The sequence below is a fragment of the Notamacropus eugenii genome, chromosome 2, assembly GCF_028372415.1.
Source record: "Notamacropus eugenii isolate mMacEug1 chromosome 2, mMacEug1.pri_v2, whole genome shotgun sequence".
Lineage (NCBI taxonomy): Eukaryota > Metazoa > Chordata > Mammalia > Diprotodontia > Macropodidae > Notamacropus > Notamacropus eugenii.
The window spans coordinates 438,922,160-438,939,689 of record NC_092873.1 but is presented as its reverse complement, the minus strand read 5'-3'; the positions used below and the strand labels follow the sequence as shown (position 1 = coordinate 438,939,689).

Sequence of the window (17,530 nt, the reverse complement as noted above, 5' to 3'; positions counted from 1 at the left end):
GCTAAATTGATTGATCTGTAAAGTCACTTCCACCTCTGGCTCTGATGACTTATGGAGTCATTTTGGAATTGGAAGAACCCAAGCACCTCACATGAAGAAATAGGCTCACAGTTGTTTGAGACAGAGCCAACACCAGGACCTAGGTCTCAACGTCCAATCCAATGCTGTCCCCTCTATTCTGCTTAAAGGTAAGGCAGCAGCATGACAAACAGACCACTGTCTGGCACGTAGTAGCTGCTTAATAAGTACTAGCTGACTGACTGACCAGGTCTCAGTTCAATAGTTCATTCTCCTGAAAAGATGAGAAAGCATCATGATAACTAAGTTCAGTCACCTGAAAATAGTTCAGATTTTTTGTTGAAGAAGGAGGAAGAAGAGGAAGTTTCAAATCCCACCCCTGACATTACCTGTATGACCTTGGGCAAATCTTTTAACCTCCCTGGGCCTCAGTTTCCTAAGCTGTCAAATGTCTAAGTCATACCATATGGCTTCTCTAGATCTAAGATCCTATGAAGGGTCAGCAAGGGAGCAAGAAGCATCCTAGGACTTTTTGTCCTAGGAAACAAAAAAAAAAATCACACAAGGGGTAGGAATTGGGGGGAGGGGGGGAGGAGAGAGGACCTGGTGATATAAGGAAAGGGGGCACTAAGAGGGGAGGAAGAATCAATGAGCCAAGGAAAACCTCATTTGTGTAAAGGTTTTCTGGTCTGGCCAGGAAGGAACCTGAGCCACAACACCGAAGACTTGTTCTTTCTACTTATGGGAGAGAGGAGAGATGGGGAGCTGGGGCAGGGGGGAGGGGTATGGGGAGGGGCGTGGAGAAGGCAAGAAAAGGTTACTGGGAATAGCTTTCCAATGACAAAGTCTGGAAGGGACCCATGCCTCCGCCCCTCTGCGGGTTAAACTGGCACGGGGCTGGGGGGGGGGGGGGAACCAAAGCAGAAAAGTCCCCTTGCTCCCTCCCTTCCACTCTCCCTCCCTCCCTCCATCCCCCTATCTCCTCCCATCCCAGCAGTGGCCTGGCACACCCACCCCTCCCCTAAGCCAGCAGCATAAAGGACTGGCGTGTGCCTCAGGGGCAGCGGGTCACATGGCTCCACCTCCTCGCCGGGGGATCCCGGGGGACCGCACTTTGTTCAGGATGCTGCCGTACCCATTGTGGAGGCTCAGCCTCTGGCTGGCTCTGTGAGAGGGCTGGGAGAGGAAGAGGAGGAAGAGGAGGAGAGCGAGGACGAGGACGCAGGCAGGCGCCGCCAGCCGCACTTGGGCTTAGGGGGCCGGCTCTGGCGGCCAGGGGGAGCCCCTGAACAAACTTTGTGAGGCGCGAGGGGACATCGTGGGGCACCTCTGGGAGAGAACGAGATCTGCGTCTGGGAGATGGGCATCTCCCACTGGCATGCATAAGCGGACCCCGAGGACGGACCCGGAGGACGGACCCGAACGGTGAGTGGCTTCTCTGCCGTTTGGCTGACTCGATGAGCTCGGAAGGTCCCGGCGTCTGAGTCACCACGGGTTTGTTGGGGCTGGTGGCTGATGGAAGAATCAGAGGTCTGACACTTGGGGTTCCAGCTGAGGCTGGTGGGCAATGTCCAGCCTTGGGCAGGGGCTGGCAGAGAGAAGAGACTTGCAGAGTGGTGAGTGAGACAAGGAAGGGGATGGAGGGAGACAGAGACCGAGACAGGGAGGCAGAGACAGAGAAACAGAGGGAGAGAGACAGAGAAACAGAGGGAGAGAGACAGAGGGAGAGAGACAGAGGGAGAGAGACAGAGAAACAGAGGGAGAGAGACAGAGAAACAGAAAGAGAGAGAGAGAAACCGAGACAGGGAGGCAGAGACAGAGAAACAGAGAGAGAGAGACAGAGAAACAGAGAGAGAGAGACAGAGAAACAGAGAGAGAGAGAGAGAGAGAGAGAGAGAGAGAGACCGAGACAGGGAGGCAGAGACAGAGAAACAGAAGGAGAGAGACAGCGAAACAGAGAGAGAGAGAGAGAGAGAGAGAGAGACCGAGACAGGGAGGCAGAGACAGAGAAACAGAGGGAGAGAGACAGAGAAACAGAGAGAGAGAGAGAGAGAGAGAGAGAGAGAGAGAGAGAGAGAGAGAGAGAGACCGAGACAGGGAGGCAGAGACAGAGAAACAGAAGGAGAGAGACAGAGAAACAGAGAGCGAGAGAGAGACCGAGACAGGGAGGCAGAGACAGAGAGGCAGAGACACCCAGAGAGACATAAAGAGACAGATAGAGACAAAGTCAGTTAACATAACATAGAGAGCTATAGATATAAGCCTGACAGCAAACTCACTATATATAGTCTATATTGGCACTTACCATAACAGTCAACTTTCAGACTTATCTTTCGGCCCCATTTGATACTTATATAAGAATTTTGAGTTTCTCTGAGGTTAGACACAAAATATAAAGTACTGTATTTCCCACACTCTTTTTTCCTCATCTATAACTCCTATCCTTGAAGCACCTAATGGCACTGAATTCTTTCTGAGCAGTTGCTAACTAGTTGTGGCAGAGGGGATAGGCAGGTGACTTGGTAGGGTGTTGGGCCAGGACACATCCCTGATCCCCCAACTTCTCTGTAATGGTTTCTAATCTTTACTGTGCTGCTTTTCTCTCTGGTACTAGCCCCCTTCTACCCCACCCCCCAAGTGTCTACTGTCTGGGAGTAAAGGGAACTTTTGGGAAGTGGAGTTTATTAGAGGGTCATTCTAGAGACCTAAATTCTGGGATGGAAGGGAAGGGTGGCCAAAAAAAAAAAGCCAGCTAAGCCCCACACAGAGCAAATGAAGAAGGCAAGAACCTGGAGGGTTGGGGGGAGATGATGAGTCAGTTTATCCAGCAAAGAGGGAACCTTGTTCCCCAGAGCTGAGTACAAGATCATCAGCTGGTGGGGAAAGCAGACTTTGCTAGGACATTCACTGGGCTCAGCTGGCTGGCGTCCTAGGGATACGGGAATCAGCTCCATCTCCTTGCTGATAATATATTGTTTATCTTGCTTCCTGTTGCCATTGGCTCATTGGAACTTAGTGCTGAGAAAGACTTATACAAGACTTCTGTACAAACAAGAACCTTACTGGTGTTCTCTTCTTTGGTCTGGTGTCTTGAGATTATCCAGCACCAAGGATCTCACCTCCAGATTTCACTTGTGGTAGAAACTAGCACATCACACAAGGGATGTTTGTATCAGAGTTAGGGAGCTGACTCCCCACAAGTTGGGGATCTATCTCAGGGTAATTGATTTCCTTTTGTCCAAGGACCTAGGTAGACATTATTAAAGGCTTTTTAAACTATATCTTTCAAGTGCCTTGGTTTGGGTTAGAAAGTTTATATTTTTGGTCACTTCTGTTTTGGGAGTTTGGTCTGGGTAGGAAGGCACAAGGAAGCTGTCACAGCAGAACTGTACCACTACCACCTCCCAAAAAGATGTGTCTTGCAGTTCTATTTGTTTCCAGAATTGGTTTCTAAGGGGAAATCTGGTTGTTCAAGGGTTCTCTATTTAGATGTTACTACCTCATTTTGACATGGTGCTTTAGGGCAAACTTACTTGTCATAACAACCTTGGGAGTTAGGTGCTATTATTATCCCAGTTTTATAAGTGAGGAAACTGAGGCTTTGAGAGACTAAGTGATTTGCCTAGGGTCATGAAACTAGCAGTGTCAGGCCAGAGATGAACCCACATATTTCTGATGTTAAATCCAAAGCTCTCTTTTCTATGTCTCCCAGTTTCTGTGCCATTACTTATTCTCTGAGTAACTCAAAGGGGGCTATTTGCATATTTTACATCTTTGTTTTCCTTACACAAAATTACAATGGGGAAAACTCCTATCACCAGTTGAAGTGGGGAGGTGCTTGGAGTAGAGAGAAACTCACTATTTATTAATGTGTTCATTAACTTACTGTAAGACCTTAGATAAGTGATTTCCCCTTTCTAGACTTGAATTTCTTCATCTGTAAAATGATGAGGTTAGAGTAGATGGTCTCTGAGGTCCTTTCTAGCTCAAAAAACATTGTCATACTCAGCCTCCTTGAGCCCTCAGTGCCTCAACTCCAAAGTTTAACCCCAAGAGCTGATAGTGAACCATATAGTTTTGCCTTTTATTTTATTTTGTGAAACCTGGCCTGAAGCAAACTCTTCAGTTTGAGAAGGACAAGCATTTGGAGCCTGGCCAGCTTCAAACATTTTGGCATTATCTGGGTTCTGGGTTTCTCAGGCAGGGAGTGTAGCCTCCTGGGGGAGCTTCTGAGGGAAACTAAAGTATTGTTTTTCCTTTTCTTGTCTAATCCTCCCCCACTCCCAAACCAGCAAGCCCACATCCTCTGGAGGAAGCCTCTGGGGTCCCTTTTCAGCTCTGACTCAGAAGGAAAGGAACACCCTAGCCTGAGAGGGTCTCCTGTCTGTCTGAAAAAGTCTCATATTTTCTCTCTGTCTCTCTCCCTTTCCCTCTCCCTCTGTCTCTCTGTCTCTCCCTCCCTCCCTCTCCTTTCTCCTTCTCTCTGTCTTTCCCTCTTGTCCCTCTGTGCATGTCTCTCTCTTTTCTCTCTTTCTGTAACTATCTCTCTGTCTCTCTCTCTATCTATATACATACGCACATATTATATATATATATATATTTTCTCTTCTTTGTCTGGTATGAAGATTCCCCTTTAAAGTCCTCTCTGAAGCAGAATGGTGATGAATGGATAAGCAATGAGAGTTGGTACTTAGTTATGTCCCTAGTGCTGCTCATGTAGAAATCTCTGCAGATGTTACCTAGGAGCAAATGTTACTAACCAAGGGAGGAGCAAACCCCAGCAAGGAACAAGATCTGCCATCTTTCCAGAGAAGCTAAACCATTCACCCCTGGTGCCTCTGGATAGAAGGAACACAGAGAGCTCACAAGTGGAGCAGCACTTGGCAAAAGTACCATCTTTTCAGGCCTTGTTTTTTAGCTATACTCATCATAGAACAATAATTAAAAACATTTTCTTTTCTTTATTCTAGTGCGTATGCAGATTTCTGTATAGATACAGACATTCATATACATATATCATACATACACACACATATATGTATAAAGCAACAGTAAATACATACTAAAATGAAGATTATCACAGGAACCAATCTCCCAAGTGAAATCTGTTCCCTTGACCTACCAAGAAGGCTGACTCAGGCCTAGCTGGGACATTCCAGCTTCCTTTGAGGAGGCAGGGACTTTGACACCCTGTTTCCTGTGTTTCCTGAGATGTGAAAAGAAGCAGGATGACTGAGCCCTGAGCCACTCCAATAGGCCAGTGAGTACTACTCCCTGACTTTGTGTGTGCCCTATTCAGGTCACACGTGCATTCTTCCAAATTCACTTAGTCTCATTTTAATAGGAGATGCAGTCCTATAGAGGAAAATTTAAAGGTATTAAATGCATCTGGCCTGGCACAAGCCCACTAATAACAAGATGTTTCCACTTCAAAAGGCTCTGAGACTATGTATTGAGGCCCAGCCTTCCAAAGCTTCTTTCATTAAGGCTGTTTGTAGCTGAAAAACTCAGACCATTGAGAGGGTTAATGGGACTTACTCAAGGCACTCCCCTGACCCCACTCCCTAGGGAAGTCAGCATCCAAGGTAGAATTCTCATTCCGGTGTACATGAGTCCCAATCTCCAGCATAACTTATCCCAACCCAGGAAAATCCAGCAGGTTTGAAACCCAGGGATACCAGGTAGCAGGTTTCTGGTTGTCAGAGCTAAGAAGCAGCAAGATTGGAAGAGGAAGTTCAGTTGTTTCACTGATTTTTCACTGGGGACCATTATTAACCAGACACCTCTCACTGTCTCTGCCTAGTCTGATGACTCAGTCTGATACTCTGTAGCTAGGTAAACAGTGGGCAACTAGGTGGTACCATGGATAGAATGCTGGGCCTGGAGACAGGAAGACCTGAGTTCAGATCCAACCTCAGACACTTATTAGCTTGTGACCCTGGACAAGTCCCTTAACCCCTATTTGCCTCAGTGTCCTCATCTGTAAAATGGGGATCATAATAGCACCTACCTCCCAGTAGTTATAAAGATCAAATGAGACTATATGGTAAAGCACTTAGCACAGTGCTTGGCACACAGTAAACACTATAGAAATGTTAGCTAGTAGTATTATCATCCACTGCACATTTAAGGAGTAAGCAATTGATGGCTAGAAAACAGTGGGAAATTATCTTTGCTGTCATTAATTCCAATGATTTTAAATTTTAATTCTGCCAAAAAAAGATGAGAACTAGATTCATAATAACGATGGTGATGATGCCAATAATACAACAGCCAGCTAGCATTTATATGTTGCTTTAAGGTTTAAAAAATATTGTCATAGGTTACCAAGCATTTTCAGTTTGCAAAATGCCTTTATGTGCAGTATCCTATTTGGCCCTCACTCGTAACAACCCTATGAGGGAGGTACAGTGGGGATTATCATCCTCACTTTATAGATGATCAGATTTAGGAAACTTGTCGTCTCATTTCAATCTAACCAGATGGGGCCACTAACCAACAGTGCATAATTGATTTCAATTCAGAAGACATATATTAAGAGCATGCTATATGCAGGGCATTGTACTAGGCTCTGGGGATACAAAGACAAATTGAAAAAACAAAATCCAGCCCCTGTCCTCAAGTAACTTACATAGATATGTAAAGTTTACATATATAAGTAAAAGTCCCCAAGGTCTTAGTGCTTTTAAAGCACTAAGACTTTTGGGACACCCTGTATAATAATATAATGTTGTTGTTTGCCCTTCATTCTCGAAGAGGACCATGACATCAGGGAGGTGGTGCCATGACTTGCAAGTGAATTGGAATTAAATGAGAAAGGGCTGTGCAAAGTCACCAGCTTCACTTTCTCCTGCAAAGCCATCTGGGTCCAGTGGCCAGATAGAAATCAGGATGACTGGAGATGGCCCCCGAACAGTATGATGTTCGGGAAAAAACACTAGTAATTGAGGAGGATCAGGTACCTTGTAGGATGTGGCACTTGAGATGAGCATTGAGGCAAGCTAAATATCCTAAGAGTGGAAGGTGAGGAAGCCATGACACATAAGGAAACACACTCAGCATGATGCAAAGACCCAGATGTGAGAGATGGACTGCCTCAGGGACCAGCAAGTGGAGTTCACAGAGGGAATAACATGACATACATCTGGAGAGGTAGACTGTACAATGACAGGCTTTAAATGCCAGGATGAAGAATTTGTCCTAGAAACAATTAAGTATCAACTAACATTTCTAGATAAGGGAAGCAACCATCTGACTTGTGCTTTGGAAAAATATTTTGGCAGGTGCATAGGGAATGAGTTAGGGACACAAGTGACAACAACAAGGGGATCTAGAGAGGCAGGGGCAATGGGGCAGGGCACAGACAGCTGAGTGCGCTTCTCTATATTCTAGTAGAGATAGGCCCTAGACCTATGATTTTATTGATATAGGGAACTCCCAGATGAGGAATATCCTCTGCTACCACGGGTAGGTACCTCTTCAGCAACTTATCATCTTAGAGAGTTGCCTAGAGAACTGAAAGATTAAGTAACTTGGACTATTACTGTGCTATAAGAAATGATGAGCTCAGGAATCTTAGAAAAACATGGATAGACTTGCATGGAATAATGAAAAATGAAATGAGCAGAAACAAGATATCATTGTATACAGTATCAGCAATATTGTTTTAAGAACAACTTTGAGTGACCGAGTCATTCTATTTATAAATACCCAGTGTAACTACAAAGGATATATGAAGGAAGATGCTATCTGCATCCAGAGAAAAAACTAACAAATAGAAGTATATGTACAGTGTTTATATGTGTGCATGTGTGTGTATCACATTCATATTTGTGTCTAATGCATAGGTTCCAAAAGTAGGTGATGCTACCTCCTGGTGGGTTGCTGGAACGATGGGGGTGGTGGTAGTAGTAGCCTCAAGTGATGCAGATTTCTAGAAAAAACCTTATTAAAGGGTTAAAGAAAGTCAATTTCAGAGGGACTGGGTAATTTTTTTAAAGAAGGTGGTAAGTCAAATAAGTTTGGGAATCTCTGGATGGTAGCCATCTCTAAGGTGGAGAGGGGGTAGGGAAGAAAAAAAGGAAAAGAAAAAAATTTACATGATTCCTTTATTTTATAGTTATAAGACATAGCAAGTTGTACATAATGGATTGGCAGTTTCATGTGCAGTCATCTTTTTCTATTGTTCTATGTTATGGAAATGCTTGTTTTATTCCATAAATTAAAATTAAATTTAAAAAATTTAAGTAACTTGCTCAGGGTCACACATCCATTATGAGTCAGAGGCAAGATTTGAACTCAGGTCTTCCTGGCTCCAAGGTCACTTGTACCTACCATGTCAGGGCTATGTCCGTGTTCTAGTGACAAATGGTTTTGTTCTCTGTTGTTCTGCATTAACTGTTCCTTTTTTTCCCAGTTTATTATAATGACAGTAGTCCAGAATGGACATGCAAGGAGGAGAATCTGTATTGAAAGAGTTGGGCCAAGATACCAACTATTCCCTTTCTGTCTCTTCTATAAAAAAGGCAAGGCAGCTGATCCGGGTCACCTCTGTTGAGGCCAACGGAAGGCCCCAAACCTTTGGCAGATGCCTGCCTCATCTCTCATCTGTCCTGATCCTCCACTTTCCCTACTCTTTCCACAATCCTGGAAATGAAGGAATGGCTTCTCTCTCCTCCCCTTAGCAGCCTCCTCCAGCTGTGTGTTAGAACCTACTGTCAGGCCTCTTCCCCTTCCCCCACATCCCCCTATTCCCTTTTCTGGATTTACTCAGCCTTAGTAAGCATGTGTCTGCATAGCGCTCTCTCGGGCTCTCTCTCTGTCCCCCTCTCTCTGTTTCTGTGTGTGTGTGTATGTGTGTGTGTGTGTGTGTGTGTGTGTGTGTCTTTCTTTGTCTCTCTCTCTGTCTCTGTCTCTCTGTGTCTCTCTGTGTCTCTCTGTCTCTCTCTGTCTCTCTGTCTCTCTGTCTCTCTCTCTGTCTCTCTCTCTCTCTCTCTCTCTCTCTCTCTCTCTCTCTCTCTGTGTGTCTCTCTCTCTGTCTCCCTCTTTCTCTCTCTCTCTCTCCACCCCCCCTCCCCCAAGCTGGGAGGGACTAGAGACCTGCGTAATCTCCACAAAACACTTAGCTGTCCCAGGGGAGAGGAAAGGCTCAGGGAGACCAGGAGGGCATAAACAGCCAGCTCTCAAGCTAATGGGGTCTGGGCTGCTGCTCCCCCTGCTGCCAGAGAGCAGGCGGAAGCACCGACTTCCCCATTCCCTCTTCAGGGTGCATTTACACCAAAAAGGGACCAGCTTTGCCTGTAGGCCCCAAGACAGTATTATTAAAGACCCCCCAGAGCTGCAACCCAAAAAGATCCTACCTATGACATGAAAACACAGAAATTATTTGGGGGTGCTTATAATTTTTTACCTTTTTACCTTTTACTTTGATGTTTCTTTCAGATGGAAGCATTTCAAGAATTTTTATTTTAAATTTTATTTTAATTTGCAAGAGTATTTATTTTGTGACTGCTATTAATTTTTTATACAATGAAGTTACTCTTAAGTGGCAAGGCAATCTATCTGAGGCCCGTTTGGGTTATTTCATGTACTTGAGCTTGCTGGCCTGGCTATCTTTCCAGGCTTATCATGCATCACTCCCTATCATGTGACTTTTGTCCCACCAAACTGACTCCAAGTCATGTATGCCTCTCATGCAGTGATTCATCTCCCACCACCATGCCTTTGCATTGGCTGGCCCCGTGCCTGAAATTCACTGCCACTTGACATCGGAGTTTTAGGATTCCCTTCCTTCATTCAGAGCTGAACTCTCTCCTACAAGCAGTGCTTCCTGATCCCCAGAAGTGATAATGCCTCCCTCTAAAATAACCTTGTATTTATTATGCTTAGATGTGTCCATTTGTCTCCTCTGATAGAATGTAAGCTCCTCCTGAGCAGAGACTTCCTTTTTTTTTTTTTTTTTTGTCATTTATCTCCAGTGAGTGGTACAAGGAAGAGCTTGATAAATACTGCTCCATTGATAGCCGCTAACAGATCTAATTTTTAAGGCCATTCATTTTACGATGTGCCAGGACCTCTTCTCTGTTCATTTGTCCTACCTTCATCAAGAGTCTGCCTCCCTACACGTAGACCCTCCTTGGAGCCCCATGGTTTTCACAGCCACCCATTTATGCTCAACTTCCCTATTTTTTCAGCACAAAATCTCAATAATGGATTGGTTAATACCACATTGAGCTCTGAGTCACCTCCCTACTTCCCTTCAGCAACCAGAGAGGCCACTCTAGGGACCTTCAGAGAGACGAAAGAATAAAGAGGAGGGGGAGGGCAGAGAGAGATTGGGGCAGTCTTATATCCATACTCATTTTCCAATCCAGACAAAGGCCTGTCTAGGTTTTGGTGGCAGGGCTGAGCTGATACAGAGAAGGAAGATCTCTTAGAAAGGCCGAAAAGAGACAGTCCAGAAAGGACACTTGAGGGTAATTCAGATTTGCTGAGAAATGTCAGGATCATAGGATCATAGATTAAAGCTGGAAGCTTAAATCAAAGCCATTAGGACTAATCCTTTCATTTTACAGATGAGGTGAAATGACCATACAGGTAAAAAATAATAATTGCTAGCATTTATATAGTCCTGTAAGGTGTGCAAAGTGTTTTACAACTATCTCATTTTATCCTCACAGAAACCGGGAGAGGTAGAGGTGGGTACTATTGTTATCCCCATTTTACAGATGAGGAAGTTGAGGGAGAAAGAGACTAAGTGACTTGCCCAAGGTCACACAGTTAATAAGTATCGAAGTTCACATTTGAACTCAGGTCTTTCTGGCTCCAGGTTTAACACTCATCCACTGGGTCACCTGGCCGCCTCTAGGATAAATCTCAAAGGCAGGACTTGAACTTCATTCTTTCTAATATCAAGACTGGTCTTCCAATCTCCCGATTGACATGTTCTATTTATTCCCACTACTGATCCTTGTAACAGAGGCTCTAAACCTGAGGTCTGTGAATTGGGCTTTTAAAATATTGAATATTTTGATAGCTGTATTTCAGCATAATTGGCTCTCTTTGAATTCTATATATTTTATTTTATGCATTTTAAAACTTTCCTCTGAGAAGGGATTCATAGACCTCACCTGACTGCCCAAGGGGGCTGTGACCCAAAGAAGGATAAGAACTCCTTTCCTTAGGCTCTCTGCCTAATAGTACAGTAGAAATAAGATTGGCTGTAGTTGGTGTGACTTGTCAGCTCTGTAGGCATCTGTAGGGATTGCAGCCTTTTTCTCTTCTACATACAGATTCTTTTGAATCAGACTTAAAGTATTCAGAAATGAGTGAATCATCTGAACTTGATAATGAAAAAAGCAGTTCCACTCAAGAACATGCAAGCCCAAGTTGTCCTGAGAGAGCTTCTCAAATTGGATAGAAGCAACTGTAACAAATAGAGTGACAATTAAAATCCTTAGCATTTCAAATTGCAGGACCTCAGGTTGCAGACTTCAATCCTGAAACCAGAGAGAAGAAAAATAAGACCCATATGTCAAAGATGAATGAGTATTTTTCTGGGAACAAAGTGATGAAGAAATATAACAAGAATGGTCAGCTGATTTGTAATGATGCAGACCTATGTGACTGCCTGGAGAAGAACTGCCTGGGTTGCTTCTTTCCATGTCCCAAGTGTAACTCCAACAAATGTGGACCAGAGCACCACTGTAATAGAAAACGGATCTACGATGATATTGTAACTGAGAGTGGTGATGTTATTAGCACAATGCCATTTTATGTTCCTTACTAAGGTCTTTGTGAGAAGATTTATGCTTTTTTACACAATAACCAAGCACAGAATGGGCAGTTATTGCCTAAACTTTTTCATCTTGTTTTTTTCAAAATGGCTGATTAACATGAAAAAATAATTTCATTGTGGTAAACAACCAAAAAAGCACCTCTCCTTAGAAGTGCTAATTCAGATTTTCCTCAGTTACAGTTTTCTAAACTTTAGGATGTCCCAAATGCCAACAAGGAAACATTTTCTCATGCATAATGCGATGGAATCATTTAATTTCTTTCTCATTTTCTTTATAATTTTGTCATAAGATCCAGTTCAAAAATTGTCTTAAGATTTTAAAATTTGCATATTATTTGGACTCCTTTTCATAAACAAAAATTTACGTTTTAAGCATATAGACTTAAGAAGTAGTAACTCTTAGTTTCTGAAGTCTAAATGGCTTTTGTTTTACAACTGCTACTTGAAAACAAAAAAGTGTGAGTTGTGTTTTAAAAGAATATTGTTTTATGTGTTTCAAACTACATAATATATTAATAAGTAATTTCTTATAAGACATAGTGTGTAACTAAGTACTTGACTGAAAACTTTTTTTCCCTCATGCTGTTGCAGGTATTGTGGACATTATTCTGAGTGTCTTTTGTATTTTAGATATCACTATCTTCTGTGTGTTCTGAGTTATAGTAGAGTTCAGGTTGCAAGAAGCAGGAGTAGAGTAATTGGATAGAAACTATTAAAGTTGTGGTATTTAGACTAATAAATTATACTTATAAGAAAAGAAAAAAAGAAATATAATAGTAGTAATACTAGCAGAATAGCAGAAATCAAAGAGTATTTGTCATTTGATTAACTGAGGCTTTCTGCTGCCTAGGAATCTGCTTTAGACTGAGGATGAGTCAAGAACGTGGGGGGCTGTTTCCCACCTGTACTTGGTCTTCATCATCCTAAATCTTCCTGTTTGCCTCAGGACCTTGCTAAGCACAATTGTGCCCCACGTCGCCTTCTCTCAAAGCTGGCTCACTCTCGATTAGATATCCATTTCTTCTTGACAGTGTGATTACCATAGTCCTTCTCGGGACAGGCGGAGGGACCCCTTCAGAGTTGGCAAAAGAGTGGGAGAGTCACACTGGGCTGTACGTACCCAAGAGAAGTCAGCTGCTCAGCCATCTGCACACTGGCCTCTAGAACAGACTAATCATGTTGGCATCTAATGAGGGGCACTTCCTGAGCAGCAATGTACCTAACCCAAGGGCCCCAAGGGAGAGGGTCCATGCAGCAGCAAACCAAGATGGGAAAATGTACTCTCCTTGGGGAAAGATGAGCAGAGGCAGTGTCTGCTCTGAAATGTCTGGTCACACCCTAGGCCACTCAGGCTACCAGACTACAAGCCTCTGGGGGCAGGAGGGGGTGGGGAGAAAGGCTGGGGCTTTGTTTAGCACATCCAATCCATTGTCCTTCCTGGCCTGTGTTTCTAGGGCATTATAAATAGTACTGGATGAAGCAGGAAAATCCACCGATGTGACTGAGGGGAAAGGGATGGGATGGGTGGTAGGGAGAGAGGATGTGGGAAAGTAAGAGATCTGAAATGATGGAAGAGAAACCTATGGAGCTAAGTACAGTACAAACTGGAGATGTCTCCATGGTAATGGACCATGGGACGAGGGCCCAGCCCAAGAGAAGCTCCAGAGAGTGCACGCCTCAGGCTTGGGGGGCAAACATAAGACTGACAGATTATGAACAAGAAAGGCCCCTTGCTGGGTGTCAGCCCTGAGCTGCCACCCCCTTCTCTAATGTCTCTTTGCACAGCTCAGAGAGAGGCCTGAGCAGTGCCATACTTTCCCTGGCACCCTGCATGACTGCTACCCTGCATGACTGCCACCCTGCATCACAGATGCCCAGAATCTTTGGCCCCTACTTAGAGTTCTGTTTAAAATACCTCAGTTTTAATGTGCCTGGAGGCAGCTCTCACATTGACTGGGAGTGATGGTCATAAAAATTGAATTAAAATTCAATTAAAATTAAACATTTTTATTTTTAAATCCAAAAAATAAAAATTAAATAAAATATTAAAATTAAATCCAAATCCCTTTTCCCTAAACAGGCTGCATGGAGGGAACAGGAAGTACCCTAATCCATTTCCTCTGAGTGCCTCTCTCCAATTCAATCCATCAGCAAGCATTTAGTATCTATTTTGCCTAAGGCGCTACGCTAGGCACCGGAGATAGAAAGAGAAAAGTGAAAAAAGCATCTGCTACCAACAAGATTGCAATCTAACCAGGCCCTGAATATAATTAATATGTATTAAAGGTTGTCCGTCAGAATCTGTGAGACTCCAAGGGGTTAGAGAAAACTTCCAGGACGTCCTGGGAATCTTCTCAGCTTTCTTATTCTCAGGGTCACCAGATCCTGAGTTCCTTGGCTGAACTTGTTAGAGATCCATTCAACTGATTGTAGGGATCTCTCAAATCATCTCATCTAGTATTAAGTGACAGTCAGGATTCAAACTTAGCTCTTCTGATTACACTGAGCAACCATATTGTGTGGTAAAGCATTAGCCCTCCTGGGTTGTAATAATAGGTGGCATTTATTTAGATAGCTCTTGAAAATTTGCCAGCACTTTACATATGCTATCTCATTTGATCCTCACAACTGCCCTGTGAGGTGGGTACTGTCATTATCACCATTTAAAAGATGAGGAAACTGAGGCAGAGAGAGGTTGAATGACTTGTCCACAGTCACACAGGCAGTGTGTGTATCTGAGACAGGATTTGATGTTGAGTCTTCCTGACTCAAGTCCAGCAGTTTATACAGAGCTGCCTGCTAGTAGTGTTAGGAACCCTTAGACAACTTATTTCCTAAACTTCACTGCTTCATCTTGTAGGCCACAGCACCCTTTTCCCATGTAACTATTGCCATTTAACATCATGGATTGTAAGAATTAAAAGGGACCTTAAAGGTCTTCTATCAACTGCCTCATTCTAGAGAAGAGGAAACATAAAAGTTAAGTGAGAAGCTATGTGCAGTTGTCCCAAGATTTGGGGCAGACGACGTGGGTTGAAACGCCTCTGCCATTTACTGCCAAGTTACTTTGGGCAAGTCACTTCCTCTATCTTGGTGTCAGTTTCCTCATCTATAAATGGTGAGATGGTCTGTAAGATCCCTAAATTCTCTGTAGTCCACCCAAGGCCCCACAGTGAAATCCAGGTCCCCTGACCCAGCCTTGTTCTCTTTCTCCTCCACCATGCTTCCTCCAACCCCCTGCAGCAATGGGCAGCTGGAATATTTGGAGAAAAGGCCACTGGTTCCCCTGCAGAACTGAAACTTGTTCTCAGACACAAACTGAGCTGGCCCAGCAGGTCCTTTTGCATCCCTGGGTGGCCAGCTCAAGAGAGTAATCCTGAGATGAGTACAAGATACTGACTTCACCTTGTGATCAGGATGGGAGGGACAGAGTTTTTATTTCTGATGTTCGACTTTCATATCTAAAGGCAGAAGAAGAAGTAGTATTGGACAAATGATGCTTTGCCCCATCTGCTCACATCTGGCTGAGCTTTCTCCCCAGGGCCATTACTATCCTTAGGTCTAGTTTCATACCCTAGACCAATGTATGTCACAGTCATCCCAGGGGCAACTTCAGGTGTAGTCCTTCCTCCCAAAAGGAAAGCACATTGGCCCTCTAACTTGCAGGAATCGGTATGATGTAAGGGCAGGACCCTGGGATGGCAGCCTTTTCCCAGAGCCTGCCCTGCCTCTCACCTCTGCAGAAGAGATCAGATATCCCCCTCTTCACATCTAACAACATGGTTGTATTTTCCTCGGCTCTATTGCCCCCTTTGAAGAAATTCCTAGTTATAGCTCTGTTGAGAGGTGATGGAAAAGGTATCTGTGTTCAAAGAAATGGGGCAGGATTCCAGGGCACTCATCTTAGGCCATGGTGAATTGAGATAAGTCATTTGTATTGTATTCTTCAAGGGAAAACTTGGCAGTGAATGATCATTGTCATCATCGTCCAATAGCCTTTATGACACAATACAGTAGAGATATATTAAGTGCCAAGTGTGCAGAGACTCATGATAAGAACTGAGGTGATAACTTCCCCTGTCAAATGGTGTTTGGATGACCACTGGATGGCAAGGTTTAGATAACCCAGAATTCCTGTTCTCCTGAAGTATATGCCCTACTGGGGAATCAAGACATGGACATGGATTTCTGTGAGCTCCTTGGAAGTGGGCGTTATTTCATTTATGTATTTCTACCCCTAGCACCCTGCACCCAGTAGGAATTAAATGTTTATTAACTGATTAATACACAATATGAACTTCTCAATTCATGCCGAGTAAATTATGCTAACAGTAAGCCCTTCCTGGTATGGACTTAATGTTTATAACAGATAACACTAATATGAATAGACATGAAACATACTTATAAATAGCTGAATAATGAGCAGGGAATGGAGGTTTAAGTAAACAAGGTTAACCATTTGGATAGTATATGAATGAATAAATAAGTGAACAAAACATCATTAAGCACTCACAATTTGCTAGGCACTGAGCTAAGCAGCAGAGATAAAAATATAAGCTCCTTGTAGGATATTTAGAATAATAGTGGTATAAGAAAAGGGGAATTGCACTGGAAAAGTGGGAGATTTGTTAGCGTTTCACATTTGGGTGGAATAATGATAACTATAGCTAATATTATAGCTAATAACTATAGCTAATATAGCGTAATGAATACGGCATGTTCCAAAAGTCTTAGTACATTTTAAGCTTATTAAATATTAGACAAGCTTAAAGTGCGCTAAAACTTTTGGGACACCTTGTATTGTGCCTTAACGTTTGCAAGGCAGTTTGCATGTATTATCTCCTTGGAGAAGGTTGAGCTCCCTTCTTTCCAATCAGTCTGGGAAGCAGTAAGGGAAAGATTAAAGGAGCATCTGAAATAATAGGAAAAGCAGCCTGGAAACAATATTCCAGGTGTGTGTGCGTGTGTGTGTGTGTGTGTGTGTGTGTGTGTGTGTGTCTGTGTGTCTGTGTGTCTGTGTGTCTGTGTCTGTGTCTGTGTGTCTGTGAGTGTCTGTGCATGTGTGTGTGTGTGTGTGTGTGTGTGTGTGTTCATCCTTTGTTGCCGAAGAAGACCATGCCATCAGAGAAATAATGACATGACTTGCACTTGACTTTGTTTTGAGTGACTGAGGGCTGCCAGGTGTATGGTGCAGCTTACAGGAAAGCTGGGAGGTGGGAGTGAGAGAATCCTCCAAAGCAGTGTTGAGCACATTTACCTGAAATTACTAGAGGGAAGAGTGAGTTCACTTAGGGTAAAAAAAAATCATTTGTCATGTACAGAATGATCAAAAAAGGAATTCCTTTGTCTTTTTCAAGCCCTTCTCAACCTGCCCAATCTTTCTTTACATTATTCTTCTTCCCATACTTCTGGCCAAACTGGTCTCCTTGCTGTTCCTTGCACTTCACAATGACTCTCCATCTCCCATCTCCATGTCTTTGCAATGACTGTACTCCATGCCTGGAATGCACCCCCTCCTCAACTCTATCTCTTAGAATCCCTGGTTTCCTTCAGAGTGCTACTCCAGTACCACTCTGCCCCTTCACTGCTAGTGCCTTTTGTTGTTGTTCAGTTGTTGCAGTTATATCTGATACTTTTTTGGGGGGGGAAGTGTGTTTCTTGGCAGAGATTCTGAAGTGGTTTGCCATTTCCTTCTCCAGCTCATTTTACACTTGA

General features: G+C 43.6%; 1 protein-coding gene and 1 pseudogene across 5 annotated transcripts in view; both read left to right on the top strand.

Annotated features, from left to right (window-relative positions):
- The first annotated feature begins 1,134 nt into the window (after nucleotides 1-1,134).
- NAV1 (neuron navigator 1) overlaps nucleotides 1,135-17,530 on the top strand; it is a 343,043-nt gene continuing 326,647 nt past the window's right edge. For 4 of the 5 annotated variants that reach the window (XM_072648221.1, XM_072648220.1, XM_072648219.1 and 1 more), the window contains exon 1: nucleotides 1,135-1,443. The gene's annotated coding sequence lies outside the window, so the exon portion shown is untranslated. The remainder of the gene's footprint in view (nucleotides 1,444-17,530) is intronic. The other variant, XM_072648222.1, reaches the window with a different exon arrangement.
- LOC140529508 (ARL14 effector protein-like pseudogene) lies at nucleotides 11,254-11,900 on the top strand (annotated as a pseudogene).